General features: G+C 43.5%; 1 protein-coding gene across 2 annotated transcripts in view; it reads left to right on the forward strand.

Moving 5' to 3' along the window:
- Positions 1 to 20,220, forward strand: part of znf407 (zinc finger protein 407) — a 427,383-nt gene that overhangs the window by 96,468 nt on the left and 310,695 nt on the right. The gene's annotated exons all lie outside the window — the stretch shown is intronic.

The raw sequence follows: 20,220 nt of genomic DNA on the forward strand, positions 1-20,220 counted from the left end.
CTCTCTCCTCTTTCCCTCCCAGTCTTTCACTTCTGGTCTCCCCTTCCCTTTCGCTCCCCACCCCCTTTCCTCTTTGTGGACAAGTCTGGAATTGGTGTATTCTCCACACTTTGCTTGTATGAAGGTTATTTCAGATTGTAAAGTTTTACGGTAAAAATTGTTTCTAGTGAAGCTGAATGTAACGTGCCTGTTTCACATTCTAACAGGTATTTGTTATTTTGACTCTGTTTTGCTTCCCCTTTTCTTGTTTCTCCTTTTTTTTTCTCCTGCCTATCCTGCACTTTGCTTGTTTGTCTGTTAAATTGATGCACTGTACAAATGTTAATCTTTTTTTATAAAAGACGTTTCAGACTCCACCGAGTTTTATGTTAGATAAGGTGCGAACAAAGCTGAACAACTGATTCAAATCTGAGAGATCGCACATTTGTCATAAATTCAGCTGGGCTACAGAGCTCGCACCGCATATACAATTCCTCTCTCTCTTTGTTCTCCTTGGCCCCCAGAACTAATTACATTTACGGTAATCCCATAAATGAAGTGGGGTTTTCACACAAAAATATACATTTTTGTTTGAAATGATTGTAATATTTCAATCTTGATGGTAATAATCCTGACACACTTTTAAACCAGAAGTTACTTGGATTTTGTTGTTAAAATTCCTTTTTATTTAGAATCTAACAGGAGGGAACAGGGGTTTGAATGCCAGTCTTCATTGAACTTACACTTTGAATAATTCTTTCAGAGGCATTTTACCAGCTTTGACCAGAGCTTTTCTGTTAATTAAGCACACCTATTTAAAAGAAGTTAGACTTACATTTCTGTAGCACCTTTTGCAACCTCAGGATGTCCCAAAACGCTCTACAGCTGATGTAATACTTTTAAAATGTAGCCAGTGTTCTAATGTAGGTAGCCAATTTAAACACAGGAAGGTCACACAAACAGCAAAGAGGTAATGACTAGTTTTGCCAATGTTGACTGTGAGATAGAGACTGACCTGAAGACCTCCACTCCTCCTCTTCTGGAATGGGTAGTGGGGTGTGTGTGTGTGTGTGTGTGTGTGTGTGTGTGTGTGTGTGTGGGTGGGTGGGTGGGGGGGGTGGTGTGTGAAGAACTCCACTGTTCTTCCACAATAGTGTGAAGGACTTTTACGTCCACCTGAGAGGATAGGTGGCGCCTCGGTTTAACATCTCATCCAGAAGACGGCACTTTGACAGTGCTGTTAGCCCTCCTCCTTAGCTCGTGGTTTTCGACAAACCGATTGTTCCTTTTATTTTCACCCTTGAGCTTTTTTTTTAGCATCAACTGAGATGATGGAAATTGTCTGTCACCACTTGGGTTTGTGCGTACGTGCGCAAAATATTTGTTTTGTGTCAGTCGAATGTTTCCAACTTATGGCATGGCCGAATCCTGTCACAAATATATCGCATTTGCTGCTGTTCCTCTTGGGCACCATCTCTTTCCACAGCCCCTTTGAGGCAACCAATGGAATACCACTGATGCTGAAAGCCTTGTGCTTTGATTTTTACAGCTGGCGTTATTTAGGCTCCATTTATTTTAATCTGGTTTTAATGCTGTGCAGAAAACCTTGGTTGTTGTTAACCACTGCTTGCAGAATAATGTGGGTTATTGTGTGAGTATATAGTTAATCCAGGATGGAGTTATTCTGATCGGACAAAATCCATCCTTGTTGGGAATGATCTATAATTAAGGGTCCACTCTAATTGCAAAATGTGAAGCTCCTTGGCGGATTGCTAAAGTTAGCACCTACTACAGTGACATATTTTCACTGGAGTAAGTCATGTTTTTAGATGTAAACAACACCCGTAATGCCTTTATGTTTGGTATTATATGGTGATGCTTGTAGTTATGGAGGGGTGGTCAGGCTTCCTGCCAAGATCGTGACATTAGCAACATCCCCAAGGATTTCATGCCGACTCTTTAATAAGAATTTGTAGGGTAGCCTCCTTTTAATATATATAACTCTAGATTTCTGATTTTTGATTTAACATGCAAAAACAGATGTTCTGATTGTCTGCATATGCTACCAAACTGTAGATGTAAATCAGAAAAAACAGACTTTTGCTCAGATCTCACACAAGATTGGCATGTGGCCTTTTCAAAGAAACTTCTTGACCTTAATACTCCTGAATAGTGGCCCACATTTGCCTCACTGCACCAAAAACAGAGAAAACTGACATACTGCCCGAGGAGGTTTCCCAATACATTTCCATACTTGTCGTTACACATCAGGGAACTGATATCTATGTATGTTTTCTTCCCCTTGTGAGGGGGAGGAGAGGCTGCCAATGGCGCTACAAAGTGACCAATGCGTCTGTGTTTGCTCAGCTCCTTCCCTTCACTGGGTGGATGTGTATCCCATGAGGCAGTATCCTGCACTTCCAAGAAATTTCTTTGCACCCTCGCGATACCTGAAGATGAGAATTCTTTTGTGACGAATGCTCTTGTGTTTAGTGATTATCATTTTAGTTCTCTTCAGAATTCTATCTGCTTGGATTCTTTCCACTTGGTGTGACCTCCAACCTTTGATGTCTCAGTGCCCTTGTGCCCCTCTTGCTCTTTTCTTTCATTCAGAGCAGTGACAAATAGCAATGAAATGGGACTATTTATAGTGATCACAATAGCATGAGAATGATTCTTAAGGTGGACAGGGTGTGCCAGTCCTGTACCTTTAATACTTACTCTAACACACTGCTGCTATTAGCGCTATTTCTTTTACTTGAATAGGGTAGGTGTGCTACCCCGGACCTGAAAAGGAAGACGTGGACTTCCCTCCGTAATTTGCACTGAACTACACCCCTCCCTACTGTGGCCCGATTCCTCTACCTGATTCACTCCAACTATCTTTACCAATCTACCCACTGATCACTCCACATCGCCCACTGCCCGCCTTCGCTTTAACAAGCTTAAACCCTCACCTAATCATGGCAGGTTTCTCTCTCAGTGCCTCAGTGATTCCCACAGACTTCGCTTGGGACTCTGCAGATTTTTATTGAAACAAGGCCAAGTTGTTAAGATCATTAGCGACTTTCCAGTCCTACCCTTGCCAGGTTCATCGCCTGCTAGTGGGCTGCCCAGTGAAAGGATCGAGAACAAGAAGGCATCAATTTAAAGTGATTGGCAAAGAAGCAATGGAGACATGTGGGAAAAACCTTCTCATGCAGTTAATGGTTGGGATCTGGAATGCACTGTCTGAGATTACAGCAGAGGCAAGTTCAGTTGAGGCATTTAACAGGGAACTAGATTATTATCTGAAAAGCCTGAATATGCAGGGCTATGGGGAGAAAGCCGGGAAGCGGCACCAGAACAATTGTTTCTTCAGAGAACTAGCACAGATTCAACAGGCTGAATGGCCTCCTGTGCAGAAACCATTCTGTGATTCTACCCTCATCCGTCTTCCCCATGCCAGGCAATATTGAGCGCTAGGCAGTTTTGCTTATCCAAGCATGAATTTGTATTTTTTTTCCTCGATTCTGCATAAGTCCAGCATCTCCGAAAACTGCTGCTGAACCCCACAGCTATTCCCCCATAGACACACCAGTTGAAAGGCATCTTGAACTGGTGTTGGTGTAAATAAGAGGACAATTTTGAGCATGTGAATGGAAGAAAGAAAGAACTTTAATGTCTGCACTCCTTACATACTTGGTACATTCCAAAATGCTTTGCAACCAATGAAATGTGTTGAAGTGCAGCTTGTAGGAAAAGGCAGCCAACTTTCACATTGCAAAGTCCTGTGTACAACAATGAAATAATGGCCACATATAAAATTTTATGGGTACTGGTTGAACAACTTGTACTTATAGAGCATCGTTAATGTAATAAAACATCCCAAGGTGCTTCGCAGGGGCATTATAAAACAAAGGATGACACACAAGCCACATAAGGTGATATTAGGGCAGATGACTAAAAGCTTGGCTGAGGAGGTAGGTTTTAAGGAGCATCTTAAAGGAGGAAAATGAGCTAGAGAGGTTTAGGGAGGGAATTCCAGAGCTTAGGACCTTGTCAGCCGAAGGCATAGCCACCAATGGTAGAGTGATTAAGATCGGAGATGATCAAATTGTCTTAATTAGAGGAGTGCAGAAATATCAGTTGGAGGAGGTTACGGAGCTAGGGAGGGGCCAGGCATGAAGGCAAGGGTAAGAAAACAAAGACGAAAACTTCAAAATTGAGGCTTTGCCGGGTTAGAAGCCAATGTAGGTCACCGGGCATGGGGATAATGGGTGAACAGGACTTGACGTGAGTAAGGGCACTGGCAGCAAAGTTTTGGATGGCCTCAAGTTTACAGAGGATAAAACATGTGAAGTCGGCCAGGAGTGCATTGGAATAGCTGAGTCTAGAGGTATCAAAGGCACGGATGAGCGTTTCAGCAGCTGATGAGCCGAAACGGGGTGGAGTCTGGCGACGTTATGGTTGCAGGATGAATTTTGGTCATGAGACCATGGGAAGAATTTTCTCCCCGTTGGGGGGTTTGGGCGGGAGTGGGCGTGGGTGGGCGCACAGCTGATCACCACCCGCGATCGGCTGGGCGCCGCCATTTTGCATGGCTGGGCCAATTATGGCCCGCCCAGCGTGATGTGCGCTGCAAGTGCTGAGCACTGCCTGTGCGGGTTGGGGGGAGCAGGCCGAGTCGGGGCCTGTGCTCTTTCGCGCATGCGCCCCAAAAGGCACAAGGATCTCCCTGAGGTACAGAAATGCCTCAGGGAGATTAGTTTGATTTCTAAAAATTATAATGAAGAAAAAATTTTTTTAAGACATTTCCTCTCGTGAGAATATCACATGAGCTGGGGACATGTCAAGGAACATTAATGAAAAAATTTATTTGATTTATAAACCCTTCATGAAACTTCATCCTGCCCGTGGATGAGGTTTCATGATAAATGCGAAGGCCGCCTGGGCTCTTCGCCTGCTCGCCAACCTTCAGGTTGGATGGGCAGCTCAGTTAATGAACTTAATTGGAATCTAAATGGCCTTAATAGGCCTTTGACTGTTTGGCAGGCACACAGCTGACTCTGCTGCCCGCCCGCCGAACTGAGGATCTGAATGATGTTCGGTGACGTTGGGATGCACGCCTGATGTCTCCTGCCCCCGCTCACCAAACAGAAGATTCTGTCCCATGAGGATTTTCCTGCTCTCCTTCCATTGTTGTTCTGAGATCATTTACATTCACATGAAGCTGGTAAACTGGATCTTGGTTGAACAACGCTTTCAGCAATGCAGCACCCCCTCAGTACATCATTGTAAATGTCAGCCTAATTTACAAGCTCAAGTCCCTAGAGTGGGATTTGAACCCATGATCTTGTGGTTTGGAGGGCAGAGTGAGTTGGGCCATCAATTAGCTATGCCCAGTCTGTGTGTTAATGTTTGTGGATGCCAAAAGAATAGGGATTGTACTTGGAGTAAGCAGTTTCACCTCTGAGCCAGAAGATTGTCAGTTCACGTCCTACTCCTGCATCTTGAGCAAAAGAAATCTAGGCTAACACTCCAATGCTGTAGAGCAGGATTGTTGCTTTCCGAGGTGCCATCTTTCAGGAAGGAATTGGAAAAATACTGGAAAAGGAAAAATTTACAGGGCTGTGGACCAAAAGCAAGGGAAGGAGGCTAATTGGAAAGTTCTTTCAAAGGGCCAGCAAGTGCAAAATGGGATGAACGGCCTCCACGTGTACTGTATGAAACGGGTTGTGATTTTGCAATACAAAATATCATGCAAGGGAGATGCATTCTCTTTTCCATCCCTATATTTCTTCATCCACTGAGCCACAAGACAAGCAGAGAGAAGTAGGCAGGCACAGAGTTGAGCAGAAAAAAGGATGGGGAATTAGAAGAGGAATGAACGACCAATGAAATCAGCAATACAGACATAACCTGTGTCTTGTGTGTCTCAGATACATTCTGCATCTCATGGTGTCCAAAAAGGGGGGCACTTTTATTTAAAAAAAACTTGATCTCTCCTATCAATGTTTGAAAAAAAAACAGCCCTCCTACCCCACCCCACCCCATCCCACCCAATTTCATCAAATTCTCAACTGTCCTGCCAAAACTTCAAATGAAACATCTATAATTTTCCAATTGATTTGCAATCAACACATAATTGTATGTAGCAGCATGAAATCATCTTGATTTATTTTATTAAACTGGAGCCTTTTATGAAAGGCCTGCAGGAAACTTTTCCCTAACATTTGTTAAAGATCTGAGTCACCATTTCTATGCAGAGAAAGCTCCCCCAAACCACAGAGAATACCTTATTGATGCAGCAATCAAAATGTCTCTCTATCCTCAACAATCACACTTGCTTCTTTTTTTTAAAAAAAAAGAAGCTGTTTTCTTTTTTATCGCAGTTTCTGACCCAGTCTGTGGTCAGGATCAGTGAATTTATCCCAGAGAATGTAATTTTATCCCCAGCAACGAATTTTATCCCCAGCAGACAGTGGAGAACTTATGAGAACAATTATGTCAACTGAATGCCTTGGGTTCGGACCCGAAACCTGGGAGTTTATTTTTCTGTTATGTACATTGAAATTCCAAATGCTCAGGAAGTTGAGGTAAAGTGGACAATCCGTTGCCGTGATTGTCCGGAAGTTATTTATTGTCCAATGAGGGTATAATTGACTGATCCCAGAGCGGTGCTAGGCATAGAAAGCACAGTCAGGGGGATCAACAGTGCAGTGTTCTAGCCGTCTCTGACCCGCACTCCCTTCGATCACCACTCTCTGCTGGGACTTGCACTTCTGCGTCTTAATATTTCATCTGATGACAGCTCCAGGGGACTCAGAAGCTCCCGTGGCTATTTTCATTCATTCTTGACTCTTGCTGTAGCAAGCCCAAATATTAAAATAAAGAGAATTTAACGCAAGGAGGTTTACTGTTGTTACATAAACTCTAAACAACTCAAGGAAGTGTTCAAGAACATTTTTGAATAAAATTAAAAAAAAAATTACATTGTCTTTTCTCACTCATTGGATCATAGAAATTTACAGCACAGAAGGTGGCCATTCGGCCCATTGTGTCTGTGCCAGCTCAAAAAAGAGCTATCCAGCCTAATCCCACTTTCCAGCTCTTGATTTGTAACCTGACGACACATCAAGTGCAAGTCCACATACTTTTTAAATGTGATTAAGGTTTCTGCCTGTATCACCGATTTAGCCAGTGAGTTCGAGATACTCACTGCCCTCTAGTGAAAAGATTTTTTTTCAACTCCTCTCTAATCATTCTATAAATTACTTTAAATCTATGATCCCTGGTTATTGACTTCTCTGCTAAGGGAGATGGGTCCTTCCTTTCTGCTCAGTCTTCTTTTTCTTAAGCTCTCCATCTGAAGGCAGGTCTGACCCACAGCAATGTGATCTCCACCATGGGTAGGGCAAGGTGGCAAGTCCCAAATCCACCCCAGCCAAAATTGGGATGGAACTCCATACTGTTGGATCAAACCCCATACTGTTGTCAAAAATCTGACCCACACCAGCCGTCCAACCAACTGAGCCAATCGGCCCTCAAGGAGCCTGAGTTGCTGTGGCAACATGCTCTTTTACATGCATGTTGTAGATTAGAGCAATGAATAGTGACGGTAGAGGCTCCAATTTCTTTCCATCACAGGGCTGACCAGGAATCTCTCCTTCTCTTATCGCTTGCCATTGACATGTTTTGGAAGGATTTACAAGTTGATACTCAACCTGTTTGGCTGTGTTATGAACGCACTTTCCTTGGCCATCAAGTCCTGAAGTAGGACTTGAACCTGGAACCGCTGCCCTAGAGGCAGGGACTTCGCCCTCCGCATCACAAGACTTCCCCACTCAACCTGGGTTCCTCTTAATTTTCTGCAGCTCAATTAAAACTTTCCTCTAATTTCTCTGCCACATCCTTGCTTTTTCTCACTTTTGTTACGTTAACTGTAACTTATTTCTAATTATGCGCTGTAATGACTAGTTTTTAACTTTTTGTTGGAGGGAGGGAGCAGCTCCAAGCTATTCCTCACTTAGAAGCCGCTCAGGAATGCTACAAAATGCTCCACAAAAATTCCGCACACAGTAAGTTCTCCTTTTTGATTGGGCACTGTCCACAATACATAATGAAAGTCTGAAACTACCCAATATTCTTGCAGACGGGCCAGAAAGGCTTGCACCTCAGGACATCCCAAAGTGTTTTACAGACAATGAAACACTGTTGTAATGTAGGAAATACGGCAGCTAATTTGAACGTAGCAAGCTCTCACAAACAGCCTTGTGATAAATGACTAGATTTTTTTTTGTGTGTGTGTGTGTGTGTCACGTTGATTGAGGAAAAATATTGGCCAAAGCACTGGGGATAACACGTCCACTCTTCGAAATTGTGCCAAGAGACCTTTCACACCCATCTGAGAGGGCAATTTAAAGTCTCATTGGAAAGATGACACCTCTCTCTGTGCAACATTACCTCAGTACAGCACTGGAGTGTCAGCCTTGTTTTCTGTGCTCAGGTTCTGGAGTGGGACTTCAACTCAACCATTGAACCGTTTGGCAGAATGTTGTGCTTTAATAGTTGTATGAAATTACTTTCAGTTTCTCCATGGACGCTGGAATAGCGTGGCTTCTAATAGCACCTACTTACCTTCTTTCACTGGATATTTGAAGACGAAGCGGCAACTGCATGGAAATCGAGCTTGGGATGAAATATTGCAATTGGATGGCTGAATTGACCTGTGGGGGCATTCACAGAAACTGTTATCTCAGGACAACAGATAAAGGGAGGGAAAGATTTCTACCCCCTGGGTTGCATTCTGGTGCCACTGTCCAGCATGACTCTTACTTCATGTTGTTTGGGTGAATCCAGGACTAGGGGACGTAATCTTAAAATTGAACTTTCAAGACAGAGATTAGGGAGCACTTCTTCTCAATAAGGGTTGTAGAAGTGTGGAACTTTCTTCCCCAAAAAGCAGTGGATGACAGCTCAATTAATACTTTTAATCCGGAGATCGATAGATTTTCGTTAGACAAGGGTATTAAGGGTTACGAAACCCAAGGCTGGTGAATGAAGCTGGGATGCAGATCAGCCATGATCTCAATGAATGATAGCGCAGGCTTGAGGGACTGAAAGGCCCACTCTTGTTCCTATTTTCAATTCATCACTACAAGGAAATGGTAACTCATCACAGCTCAATATCCTAAGGGCAGTCCTGACAGCACCATTGGGCTCGGGGAAGTGCAGCAGAGGCACAACTGGTACCATGAGCATACATGTGGAAGCTAACTACCTGCCCACAGACGCTATCGCAGAGTGATTTACGTAATATCCCATTGCTACGTCTTGTTTCCATCACAGTGAACTTGGGGAATTTGTAGATGACCGTCAATCAAAATAACATGCCTCAAAGAAGAAGAAAATTTACTGATGCATTTCTTTGTGTATTGGCTCAGTGCGCAGTACTGTTGCCTCCTGGGCCATAAGGTTGTGGGTTCAAGCTCCAGAGCCTGCCCTCTCAAGTGGACGTAAAAGATCCCCGGCACTATTCCAAAGAAGCGCAAGGGAATTCTCAGTGATGTCCTAGCGAATATTTATCCCTCAACCGACTTAAACAGATTATCTGGTTGTAATCACATTGCAGTTTGTGGGAGCTTGCTTGCTGTGTGCAAATTGGCTGCCATGTTTCCTACAACAGTGACTGCACTTCAGAAAAGTATCTTCATTGTTGCAAAGCGCTTTGTGTGACATCCTGAAGCTGTGGAAGGCGCTGTAGAAATGCAAGTCTTTTTTGGGAAAAATATCAAGCGGGGTAGATTTGTGAAATAAGAATTAGACAATTCAGGTCCTTGCAACAGATAAGACAAATAGTAATGAAAGGGTCATTTATGGGCACTGTGTTGTTTTCAGTGTTCACCATTCTACTGCAGTATCTGTCGTGAACAGCATGAATGATTCTGCTAATTCGAATAGTCCAGTATTTTTCACCTAATACTATTTATAACCATTGAAAATAAAGATACAGGAATAAAAACTCTGTTTCAAATACAATACTCTGAGAAACATTGCCAGTTTTTAATTAGCACAAACAAACTGAAAACTGAGGAACCTTGTGTAAAAAAAAAATACATATGATGGAGTGTTGGGGGAGCGGGTAGGGGTTATTCTTTCCTGCTGCTACAATCAATAATTAGTTATGTGGCAAATGTTTGAGAGTAGGTTCATGTTAATTTACACTGTTCCATTACAAGTGCACTTTTGTGAATTGCTAATTGGAACCTATTTTTAATTAATTTGTCAAGTTTTTTTTCCCCCAACGCCATTTGTTTTATATCTTCATTACTCAAGAGCAAAGTTTTTTCTTGCTTTAAGATGTGATCTTTAGGATATAATGCAAACATCTGTTAGTTCTTGACAGGTACAGAGGTGAAACCGTTACTTTTGTACCCTGCAACCCACCCTCCCCTCCCACAACTCCATCCGTATTCTCTCTCTTTACCTGAGCATGGTGACTCGTACAGAATCTGCCAGTTTTAATGTGTACCGCTGGTACTGGGCAACATCAGAATCTGAAATTATTAATCCTAATATATCAAAGCTTTAAGGCGTAGAAAATTGTTTAATTTTTTACTGAGGATTACAATAGGACCTAGACTAACTGGAGGAGAGGCCTCACAAATATCCCCATCCTCAATGATGGAGGAGCCCAGCACATCAGTGCAAAAGATTAGGCTGAAGCATTTACAACCATCTTTGGCCAGAAATACCGAGTGGATGATCCATCTTGGCCTCCTCCTGAGGTCCCCAGCATCACGGATGCCAGTCTTCAGCTAATTCGATTCACTCCACGTGATATCAAGAAACACCTAAAGACATTGGATACTGCAAAGGCTATGGGCCCTGACAACATTCTGGCAATAGTACTGAAGACTTGTGCTCCAGAACTAGCTGTCCCCTTAGCCAAGCTGTTCCAGTACAGCTACAACACTGGCATTTGCCTGGCAATGTGGAAAACTGCCCAGGTACGTCCTTACCACAAGAAGCGGGCCAAACCCAATCGGGCTAATTATCACCCCTTCAGTCTGCTCTCAATCATCAGTAAAGTGATGGTAGTGGTCGTCGACAATGCTATCAAGTGGCACTTGCTCAGCAATAAACTGCTCGCTGACCCTCAGTTCGGGTTCTGCCAGGGCCACTCAGCTCCTGACCTGGAGGGTTGGCAAGCACATGTACCTAAGATTCAGAATAGGTAGACAAGGGGACGTGAGAGGAGACAATTCTGTAGTAAGATGAAACAACATGAATGCCAGAAGCATTCAAAATAAGATAGAAAGAAAAATGGACATGCATTTAACACCTTTCACGACCACCGGAAGTCTCCGGGCACTTTACAGCCAATTAAGTAGTTTTGCAGTATAGTCACTGCTTAAACTACAGGCTGTTGGTGCAGATATTGGATATGGTGGGTTTATCACATAGGGTTAAATGTGGAGAATCGAAATCAGTTTAACAGTGATGGTATAGGCTGTTTTTAAAAAGACAAGAATTGGCAAAAAGGGACACCTGGGAGGTTAAGGAAGTTTCTGTGGAGGGTGGGGGGAGGTGGGGAGTTTGAAAGTTACAGAACAAAGCACTGTGTTTTGACTTTGCCAATAAAAATAAGATCCCAGTTCCCAGCTAACCACGGGGTATGCGATAGAGGACAGAGTGTCATCAGAAAAGGATGGTTTGGTCTGTGGAGAGATGCAAATCCTTTACATGTATAATAAAAGCAAAATACTGTGGATGCTGGAGATCTGAGATTAAAAGCAGAAAATGCTGAAAAAACCCAGCGGGTCTGGCAGCATCTGTGGAGAGAGAAACATTTTGAGTCCAATATGACTCTTACACAAACAAGCCTATATTTTAAGGGGAGACTTCAATCAACCTAAAGTGAGCTGAAAAAACTCGTGGTTTAGAGCCAGTGCTGGCAGATATAATGGATGGCTATTGCTTGATACACATGTGTGAAGGAAACCCTGAGAGGCAATGTTCATTTTAATTTGGCATTCGTAAAAGACCAAGAAATGTACACAAAGTGGAAGTTGTAGCACCCCTAGGTGACAGCAAATACAGAATGATAAAGTTTAGCATGTGGGAGCTTGGTATATATAGCTTGAAAAAGGGATCAGCTCAGTGGCATGAGGAAGCAGCTAATTTTAGGACGGATCTTGGGAAATCCTTCACACGTAAACAGTGATCAGCGTGTCGTATAGACTTTCAAATAGACTGGTGGAGGGCCTGACATTAGCTGGGATTTTCCAGCCCTGGTGTGTTGGGACCCGCTGCAGGACATTCAGCGGCCCAGCCAAAAGCCATTGACTTTCGGCAAGACCGGACAATCTAGGTGGGGCCGGAAAATCCCACCCATTATGTTTCCTACATTACAGCAGTGACTCCACTTCCAAACTTCATTGGCTGGAAAACACTTTGGGCTGTCCTGTGTGTTAATGTTGCAAATGCTGTGACAAACGAGTACGCGCTCTAGTTGTGGTTAAGAGCAGCTGATATTAATTGGGAAGGGTTAGGGCATACATATAAGAACCAGTTTTCATCTATATGGGGAGAAACTGTGTGGAAGGGAAAAATAGTCTGCACTTGTGTTATACTGAGTTTTGTGAATAAACCTATATTGAAGGCAGACTGGCTCCAGATTCTCTCTTTGCCAGGTGCCGGCTCAGCATATTAGCGCTGTGGTTGTGAAACTTACTTAGACTTTGTCCCACATGGGATCGGAGGAACTGTGGGCAGCAAGAATCTGCCACTGACCCTGGTTCATAGCAATTTCTTTCCCACCAGCCCAGGTGGAGAAAAGCAGTATATAAATGCAAGTCTTTTTTTACCCTTTAAAGGAGCAGGTTGAGGTGGGGATGCGGAGGGTTTTGGGAATTAACTTCTGGGACTTGGGGGACTATTCACCTGAAGGCATGGCTGCCAGTGGTGCAGTGGTGCAAATGCACAAGGAGCCAGAGGTGGAGGATTGCAGATTTCCCATAGGGTTGTGGGACTGGAGAAGGTTATTCAAAAGGGAGGGGTGAGGCCATGGAGGGATTCGAACAGAAGGATGCAAAAATAGAAGCGTTGGCTACTTGACAAATTGCACTCCTACATCCAGGGCATAGTGCTAGCATTCTTTAGGTTGCAAAGAGATAAGCAGCTGCTGGTGAAGTTATACAACCCTGATAGATGGAAGCACTGTCCTATGGGCTGTGGTATGTATTCATGCTATGGACAGGAGAATGGTGCCAATGCACCTTCACATCTTGGGGTGCACTACTGTTTGTGAGGAGCTCCCAGTACCTACTGTCCACCTAGGGTGGCCTCAAGCCTGTATTTGGATGACTAGCAACTCTCTCCTGGGTGGCAGCAATATCATCTTGCATTTATATGGCGTCTTTAAGATAATAACCATCCCCCCCTTCCCCATACCCTCCCTACAAAGGTGCCTCACATGAGGGTTATCAAACAAAATTTGACACTAGGCCATCTTAGAGATATTGGGGCAAGTGGCCAAAAGCTTAGTCAAAGTGGTAGGCTTTAAGGAGGAGAGAGAGGTAGCGAGGCAGAGAGGTTTAGGGAGGGAATTCCAGAGCCTGCCAGCCAGACAGCTGAAGGCACAGCTGCCAGTGGAGGAGCAGCGAAACTCAGGGATGCGCAAGAGGCTAGGATTGGAGAAGTGCAGAGATCTCAGCGGGTTGCAGGAGGTGAGTAAACTGATGGCTGAATCAGGTGTATTTACAGTTAATCCAAGACAAACATTGATGGCAGGATCAGGTAACCTTGCTCACGAATGAAGAGAATAGAGTTGCCACTGTGGGCCAGGATTTTTCCTACTTGGCTGTAGATAAATACTGTACGTCAATGACCAAACATATATCCCAATTTTCATCAGCCAAACAGCCTCCCATCTTAGTCGCAGCAGTCATTCCATCCATTTTTTAATTGAGAACAAACAAACCTCAGAAATGTGAAACAACATGATTACTGAGAACCAATCATCTTTGTAACTGAGGACCGAAAGGAAACCAGAAGTTTAGCAAATATGGTTAGTAGGTGGAAATGGCAGAAAGGCTTTGCTTTATTTTTAAGAACTCCCTGAAATTTAATAACTATTTTTTTGGTGTTGAGGCTGCTTTCTTTTTTTTGAAAAAAAGCACAGCTTAATTAAATACTTGTAAAGGTTCAGGTTTGCAAAGACGGATGATTTAATACATTCAGGCAGAAATTTGCCTGGACAGTGGTGAAGCCTATTTTGTATGCGATCTAAAGCCATTGCTTTATTCAAACTTCTCACATTGAGTGGCCATAACCAGTGTGATACTGATTTGATCTGTTAGGTGAGCCATGAAAAAGCCATACTGAAAATGTGTGTAAGAAATATTTGCAGCCTAGATTAATAGCTCAGCAAAGATGATGAACTTCTCTGCTGTATTTTCCGTTCTAATGATTTATAATAGAAATTCTCATGATACATTTGTGTATTTTTCTTAAAAGCCATGTGGCTTGTGCATGTTAGAAAGTTGACAGTTGGAAAGTGGCCTTTTGTTTGGCTGCTGCAGGACAGAGTGTAGAATGGCAATCCACTAATTTATTATAAGTTGCATGCTGTGCAGGACATTTTTAAGATAACAATGACTTTTGCTAGCCACAGCTATTTTCATTTTTCTTTAGCTAGGGGAGCATGTCCCTTCAGGTCTACCATCCAAGCTTGCAAAGAATCAAACCATCTTGGCCAATCAAAGATCTGCCTGATGACCTTTATCTCTTATCTCACTGTGATGCATTTTGAAGGCGAGAGCTGGTTAGAGTCAGGATCAGGGGGGCCCTACCGTGGTGTGATGGAAGGTTTGAATCAAAGCAAATAGTGGCTCCTTGTACTTTTTTTCCACATGCCAGCTTGCTGTATGGCTGCCACAATGGTAACACAGGGAGCAGCTTGATTTGCAGGGATTTACATGTGTGCTAATTAGAGTGGAATAAATGATTGGCTGCTTGCTGCATTGCCGTAAAGGGTGCCCAGATGTACACACTACGTGAACATAATGTGCACGGGCATGGCGCATCAAAGTTTGTCAGCTGCATTACCTCAGCAGGCTTAGGGCCTGTCGGAGAGGATTTGCTGATAATCATCCCTATGTTTCAGTGCTTGACTTGGGGAAGGGAAGTGGGGAGAATTAAATCCCCAAAGTCGTCATCCACTATCCCAAAAAAAAAATACCATTTACAAGTTATTACTAAACCTGGGCAAAATAACTGAGAAATGCAAACTGTCAGTTAAGATGCTAGATTTTCAGGGAATAGGGAACATTAATTTGCTCATTGATCGTGCTATTTTCGATCCTTCAGTGTGATATTTGTCGTCCAGAATCCCTTCTGTGTCTGACTTACATTTTCGAAGAATGGACACAGGATTTGTTGGCTTAAGTGTAAAACCTCCCAGTGTGTATGCTGGCTGTTGTTCACGTATCACTTCAAATACTACAGCCTTAGACTGATCAGCATATTGTTTACCCTTCAGTTTATAAGCAGCTCAGGATCATTTTTTTGAAGTGGACACAGCAGTTGTTTCAGGCAAGTGTCAATTGCGCACTGACTTCATTAAGAGACTAGCGATGTGTCTTGAGATGGGCAATTGTCTCCTTTTTAAATAATAATAATGTGGAAAAATACATCACATGGTTGATGAACCAATATAGGAGAACATTATTTTAAAAAGACAAATTATGATCACATTTTTGCACCGTGTGATTATTGGTTGGACAAATATTTTCTGTTCAATTATTTTTTGCCAACACCTTCCTCGGTATTTTCATTCACAAAAAACAAATGTCTAAAGTTGGTGAAAGTTTGTTTCTGGGGATACCATACTACCAAATTCTAGTTGGCCCGGAAAAAGAGAGAGCTTTACAGCTTTGCTAAAGAATTCTGAATATAACTAGTTAAGGCTGCTTTGCTGACCTTTACACCTGTTTGGGGCCCTATGTTACAATGGTGACAACACTTCAAAAGTGCTTCCTTGGTTATAAAGTGCTTTGGGTTGTCCTGAAGTTATATAAATGCAAAATAATTGATTCATACTAGAAAAATGCCCCTCAGAAAATCTTGCTATGAGTATAAACTCACGTTTTTCCTACTCACAAACTTTTACAAAATTTATTTTGTTTTCTCCATTTTGCTATGTGCCATCCATTTGCTCAGCTGGTGGCAGTTAGTCAGAATGTTGTAGGTTCAAGTCCTGCTGCAGGACTTGAGCACAACAATCTAAGTCATCACTCCAGTGCAGTACCGAGGGAGTGCTGCACTGTCAGAGATGCTGTCTTGCAGTGAGATGTTAAATCGAGGCCTCTGTTTGCCTTCTCAGGTAGACGTAAAAGATCCCATAGCACTATTTTGAAGAAGAACAGGGGAGTTATCCCCAGAAGCCTGCCCAATTATCTGGTTATTTGGTCATTATCACTTTGTTGCTTGCGGGAGCTTGCTTTGTGCAACTTGACTGCCACATTTCCTACGTTACAGCAGGGACTACATTTCAAAATTACATAATTGGCTATAAAGCACTTTGTGATGTCGGGTGGTTATAAAAGGAGCTATATAAATGCAAGTTTTTTTACCTAATGCCAAGATTCAGTGTTTTGACATTGAAATTTTCCAAACTAACTTTTAATAGGCTTTTAAAAAGCCTGTGTTCTTGACAGTGTTATATATGCAATAACCAAGTCCAGATTTGTTTTTGACGGAAATATGACTTCTGTTATTTGCAACTATGTTGTCTATAAGCATTCCTTGTTCATCTCAATTTATTCCAAAGAAAATTGTTTGCATTTTAATTGAGGAACGTGCAATAACTTTAAGCAGATTGATTTATGCTTACTGACATCAGGTTGTATATAAAATTCTTGTTTGCTGCAATCTGGTCCCTGGAAATCATGTATGACCAATAAATCTTTCATATGATTTGCTTATGCTAACTGCCTCAGTTTATCTGATGCTGAAATCCTCATCAACGTCTTTGTTACACCCAGACTTGTCTATTCTAATGCTCCGCTGGCTGGCCTCCCATCTTCCACCCTACATAAACTTGTGCTCGTCAAAAACTATACACCCCCACCCCCCATATCCTTTTTTTTAACTGTGGGTCACTGGAAAAGTCAGCATTTCTTGTCCATTCCTAATTACACTTGAAAAGATGGCGCTGAGCCACCTTCTTGAACTGCTGCAGCCCATGTAGTCTAGATACAGCCACGGTGCTATTAGAAAGGGAGTCCTAGGTTTTTGACCCAGCAACATTGAAGGAATAGCAATATAGCTCCAAGTCAGGTTGGTGTGTGGCTTGGTGGGGAACTTGCAGGTGATGGTGTTTCCCATGCAATTGCTACCCTTATCCTTCTAGGTGGTAGAGGTCACAGGTTTGGAGGGTGCTGTCGAAGGAGCCTTGGTGGGTGGCTGCAGAGCATCTTGTAGACGGTACACACTGCTGCCACTGTGTGTTGGTGGTAGAGGGAGTGAATGTTTAAGATGGTGGATGGGGTGCCAATCAAGCAGGCTGCTTTGTTCCGGATGGTGTCAAGCTTTTTGAGTGTTGTTGTAGCTGCTATAATCCAGGCAAGTGGAGACTATTCTATTGTACTCCTGACTTGTGCATTGTAGGTGGTGGACAGGCTTTGAGGAGTCAGGAGGTGAGTTACTCACTGCAGAATTCCCAGCCTCTGACCTGCTGTTGTAACCACTATTTATATGGTTGGTCCAATCAAATTTCTGGTCAGTGGTAACCCCAGGGATTCAGTGATAGTAGTGCCTTTAAATATCAAATTAGATTCAGGTTAGATTCTCTCTTGGTGCAGATGGAATTGCCTGGCATGAATGCTACTTGCCACATATCAGCTCAAGTCTGAATGTTATCCAGGTCTTGCTGCTTATGGACACAGGCTGCTTCAGTATCTGAGGAGTCGCGATTGGTGCTGAACATTGTGCAATCATCAGCGAATATCTCCACTTCTGACCTTATGATGGAAGGAAGGTCATTGATAAAGCAGCTGAAGATGGTTGAGCCTAGGGCACTACTCTGAGGAACTCCTGCAGTGATGCCCTGGGACTGTGATGACTGACTTCCAACCATCTTCCCTTGTACTAGGTATGACTCCAACCACCAGAGTTTTCCCCCTGATTCCCATTGACTCCAGTTTTGCTAGGGCTCTCTGATGTCACACTCAGTCAAATGTCCCCTCAAAGCCTGCCACTCTCACCTCACCTCTTGAGTTCAGCTCTTTCGTCCATGTTTGGACCAAGGCTGTAATGAGGTCAGGAGCTGAGCGACCCTGGTGGAACCCAAACTGAGCGTCAGCAAGCAGGTTATTGCTGAGTAAGTGCTGCTGGATGGCACTGTTGATGACTCCTTCCACCACTTTACTGATGATTGAGAGGAGACTGATGGGATGGCAATTGGCCAGGTTGGATTTGTCTTGACTTTTATGGACAGGACATACCCGGGTCATTTTCCACATTGCTAGGTGGATGCCAATGTTGTAACTGTACTGGAACAGTTTGGCTAGTGGAGTAGTTGGTTCTGGGGCACAAGTTTCCAGTACTTTGTCGGAATATTGTCAGGGCCCATAACCTTTGTACTATCCAGTGCCTTTAGCCATTTCTTGATATCACTTGGATTGAATTGAACTGTCTGAATACTGGCATCTGTGATGCGAGGGACTTCAAGGGGATGCCGAGATGGATCACCCACTTGGCACCTCTGGCTGAAGATTGTAGCAAATCCTTCAGCCTTATCTCTTGCACTGATGTGCTGGGCTCCCCATCATTGAGGATGGGGATATTTGTGGAGCCTCCGCCCCCAGTGAGTTGTTTACTTGTCCACCACCGTTCACGACTGGATGTGGCAAGGCTGCAAAGCTTAGATCTGATCTGTTAGTTGTGAGATTGCTTAGCTCTGCCTATTGCATGCTACTCATGCTGTTTGACATGTGAGTAGTCCTGTGTGTAGCTTTGGCAAGTTGACATCTCATTTTTCAGTATGCCTGCTGCTGTATCTAGCATGCCCTCCTGCACTCTTCATTGAACTCACACTAATTTTTGTTCACCCATCATCTCTGTACTTGCTGACTCCCTGGTTCAGAAACACCTCTGTCTGAAAATTCTCATGGTTTTCAAATCTTTCCATGGCCTTGCCCGTCTCTATCGCTGTAACCCCTTCTAGTCCTACAAACCTTTGAAATCACTGTGGTGCGCTAATTCTAATTTCGTGCATGCCCGTAGTTTTAATCTCTCCATCATTGTGGCCATGTCTTCTGCTACTTTGGCCCTAAGCTCTGGAAATCCCTCCCTAAACCTTTCCACCTCTACCTCGCCTCTTTTAAGATGCTCCTTAAAACCAACCTCTTTGACCAAGCTTTTGCTCTCCTGGCCTAATACCTTCTTTGGTGGCTCCAGTGTCAACTTTTGTTAGATAATGCTCATGTGAAGCACCTTGGAATGTTTTAATGCGTTAGAGGTGCTGTATAAATGCAAGTTATTGTTGTTGGATGTCGCTGCTAGAGATGGGAGAATTCCCAGATCCACGAACCTGACCCTTTAGCAATGGCTGTCCACAGGTCAGATTTTCAGTCCAAGGGCAAGGTTGGATTAAAAGTTGGGGCGGGCGATCCCGAAAGAACTGGGGAGGATTCCGGGTGCAGAGGCGGGCTGGCTGGAAGGCCTACCTCGGGGATCCAGATATTTGTCCAAAGGTTAAAAATAAAGAGTAAAACATGAAACTTCTCTCCAGCCCTCACCCCCTTAACCCCCCACACGCTATCCATGCTCCAAACCATGCCACCTCATGCTCCCACCCACCCCTAAAATCCCTTATAGCGTCCATGCCAGCCTATGACACCCCAGCCTACCCTCATAATCCCTCATACCCCCATGCCAATCTATGCCCTCCATGCCAACCTATGCCTCCATCCACTCCTATAATCCCTCATGCCCTCCTCCCCAATCTATGCCTCTCCACCTATCCCCTTGGCCCTTTATAGCCCCTTTGCCAACAGTGCCAACTCATGCCAACTGATGCTCTCCACCCACCAGCCTTTGCCCTTACACCTACTATGCCAACTCAGCTAGTATCCACCATGAGCAGACCTCAGGACCCATACAGAGATGAGATAAAATAAAGTTCCAAGTGTCTGTTGCAGACTTCACTAAATTGAAATTCATAAAAATCAATTTACTATACTTACATTCTTT

This window comes from Carcharodon carcharias, chromosome 6 (assembly GCF_017639515.1).
Source record: "Carcharodon carcharias isolate sCarCar2 chromosome 6, sCarCar2.pri, whole genome shotgun sequence".
NCBI lineage: Eukaryota > Metazoa > Chordata > Chondrichthyes > Lamniformes > Lamnidae > Carcharodon > Carcharodon carcharias.